A 3,511-nucleotide genomic window follows, 5' to 3' on the forward strand; every position below is an offset into this window, starting at 1 on the left:
GCAGTGTTGTTATCTTTCTGCACAGGAATTCCATTCAGGTTTGGCGTCTTCTCCTTCTCATTCCGTTCAGCAGGCTCCTCAGCTGTTGATGGTCTGGGTTTCTTGGGCTCCAGAAACACTACAGGAGACGGTCCCTTCTGTTCTTTCAAGACACCAACGTCTCCGAAGGTGATTGGAAAAACCGTTGGGACAGGTTCCTGGACGACTCCTGAAGGACAGTCAGAGTTGGATTGGGTTGGTGGTTCTTCAACCACCACACTGAGTGTCTTTTCAGGAACTGTAGGAGCTGCTTTCTTTTCCTGAACGGTTTCAGATTGTGGTTCAACAGAGCGAGTTGGTGTCTTAGGTTTCCAAGTCCTTGGAACTCGCTGAGGTTTGATGGCAGGATCTGTTGTCGTGTTCTGCCTCTGGTCTAAAGATGGAAAATTGTTCTTGTTAAACGTTGGAGCAGGAACAATTGGACCGGTTTTCTTCTTTTCATTCCATTTAGCAGGCTCATCAGCTTTTACTGGAGGTTTGGATGTGACTATCTGATCCATGTAGATATCATCATCATCTTCACTGAATTCCATTTCCCAGTCACCTCGTTGAATTGTAACTTTACGACGAGGAACTTGGAAGGGTTTGGAACCAGCAGCTGAATTCTTTGTGGACTCTGGTTGGCCGCAGTCTGGGGCTGGCTTTGCTGGAATGGTGGCAGATTTTGGTTCAGCAAAGCGGGTCGGTGTCGTGGAAAACTTTGTGTCGGGTCTGGGAGTCCTGACGCCTCGTAACGGTTGGCGTGTATAGAGGGGGTTTGCTGGTGTTTTCCCGCTCTGGTTCAGAGCTGGAAAATTCCAATTGGTTGACATCGGGACACGAGCTTTTGGTCTAGAATCTAAACCTCTGAGGTCGTGATTCCTGAAGCCAACGTTTATGAAGTCTTTTCCAACAGGCTTAGAATTCATGGTGAATTTCGTTGTAGAGTTGTAGTTCGTTGTAGTAGTGCTGGTCAGTGCTCTCTAAACGACTCCTTCTCGAACGAGTGATTTTCATGAGACTTGTCGTCAGTTCAAGGATTCTCGATGATGATGTCATTTGAGGTCATCGGAAGGTCACATGAGTAGATGTTATGATGTCTTATGAATGATGTCATCAGAGTAGTGATGTCATCACAACATCAAAGAGGCCATTGTGATGTAATCTATTGACAAGCGTAAGCATTTATTAAGGTCAAATGCATTATTTTCTTTAAATAATTAAAAATAATAATAATCATAATAATAATGGATTCGATTTCTCTGCTCTTTTCCAGACACTCAAAGCTCTTACAATGTATATCCAATATCCATTCACTCCTCATTCATGCTTGATGATAGTAAACTACTGATCTAACCACAGCTGTCCTGGGGAAGTCTGACTAAAGTATTTTAGGAATTGTAAAGTTTTAGTATTTTCTGAAATGACCACTAGGAGCTGGAAGAAGAAACTAGTCAAAGTGTTGTTGTTGTTTGTCACCCTTCAGCACATCCTGTCAGGAGTCTCCACAGCGGTTTGGCCGAGTTGTAATCGTGACACTATACTGTATTTATTTATTTTACCCGAGCTGGGGACCGGCACAGGGAGACCCAGACCCAAAGGGAGGCCCCTTATTGGCTGCATAGTTTATCAGCAGCATGAAGACTCACACTGGATTAAGCTCATTGTACCTCCTGGGAAAGGATGCCAGGTTTTTCTTCATGCCAGTCCTACACCCAGCCCAGTGGGGTAGTGGTTAGCACCCTTTGTTCACAGTGAGAAGGCCCTGGTTCAAATCCTGGCTGAGATGTTTCTATGTGGAGTTTGCATGTTCTCCTCATCCATGCTGGGTTTTTCTCCAGGTTCTCGGGCTTCCTCCCACTGTCCAGAAACCTGCTTCATAGGTTCTTTGATGATTCTAAACTCTGGGTGTGTGTGGTCCTGCAACAGACCAACAACCTGTCACCAGTACACCCCGACTTCATCCAGAAGATGCTGGGATAGTTCTAGATAGAACAAGAAGAGACGTGAACAAGTTGATGCGGTGTGTTGGTCTCCAGTAACTTTAGTAAAGCTTTTTTTCTAAATAAAAACTGCACTCATGATTGTAACAAGAAGAAACAGCACATTGAGTTTGACAACATTTTTGCACAAATCTTGAATTGTTTTATTCCAGTAAAACTCCAAGTCAAAGCTGCCGCAGAGACTTTAACCCTTGAAGAAAAAACATTTAGAAAACCTTTCAAAAAGATCTCAAGTTTCCATTACAGAATCACAGATGGGTTTATTTGAATTTTTTTCTCAGTAAAACAAAGTTTTTCATTTTTTTTTCTGATTTGTAAAAATCCAATAAAATCAGAATTACAGTTCGTTTTGATTTTTTTCAAAGTATTATGTGTACATATGTATATGTCAATGTACTAGTAAGTAGCTCCTGTCGTTTCACAGAAACACGCAGAAGATATTCGTCAGTAGTACAAAGACATGAACAAATGTTCAATAAACTTAATCAATAGACATAGACAATGGACACAAAAAAATATTTCCAATAATGTTGTTTAAATCATGCAGCACCTCAACATCCAAAAATGTAAACTCTGTAGTCTGTATCTATGTTCAATCCCTCCATGATTTGGCATTCTTTTGAATAATTGAGGCAGACAAAGCTGGAAGTTGCAGCTATTTTCCTAAATGTTGTCAAAAAGGTTTGACAGTTTATCCAACTAAATTAGTTGAAAATTTGACTGGGTTGTTGTTATTGCCTCTTCTTCTTCTTTTCCTTTGGGCTTTTCCCTTCAGGGGTCGCCACNNTCCAATTTCCACCGGCACCCTGTCGGTGAACAGCACCGATGGCGGTCGTTGTTAACCCGGGCTTCGACCGATCCGGTATGGATTTCGGAGGTCTGATTCGCATATTTGATGTGGCATGATTTTACGTCGGATGCCCTTCCTGACACAACCCTCTGTATTTATCCGGGCTTGGGACCGGCACAATGAGACCCTGGCTTGGGCCCCCTCGTGGCTACATTAGTTGTTGTTTTCGCCTCTGGTTTATTAATATGCAATTGTTTACAACCTGACAATGAAAAAGATATAAAAATTATAATATATTCTTTCTAAACAGTGATTAAAAAATAATAAGAAATATAACTTTAGCAAAAAAAATTTCTTTCTTTTTAGGTGAATAAATGGTTTTGATCTAGTTTAAATGTGTCTGTTGGTCGCTAAACTTTAATCTTGTTTTCTCAGCCGATCTGAAATCTAGCTGGATCAAACTTCACCCAAAAAAGTTTAATTATTTTTCATAAGCATAATAAAGAAAGCAAATGAGAAAAAAAGGAAAAAGAAAAAAAAAAGAAAGAAAAACAGAATTCCAGGAAAAATGTAAAATAAACAGCAGTAGTTTTAGGAAATAAATCACATTATCCAGACATAATTTTCTGTTTTTGCATGATTTTATATCTAGTGTGTGAATTTAACAATTAAAAATGCAAAAATAAAGGTAGTGTGACAT

Source organism: Oryzias melastigma, linkage group LG19 (genome assembly GCF_002922805.2).
Source record: "Oryzias melastigma strain HK-1 linkage group LG19, ASM292280v2, whole genome shotgun sequence".
Classification (NCBI taxonomy): Eukaryota; Metazoa; Chordata; class Actinopteri; order Beloniformes; family Adrianichthyidae; genus Oryzias; species Oryzias melastigma.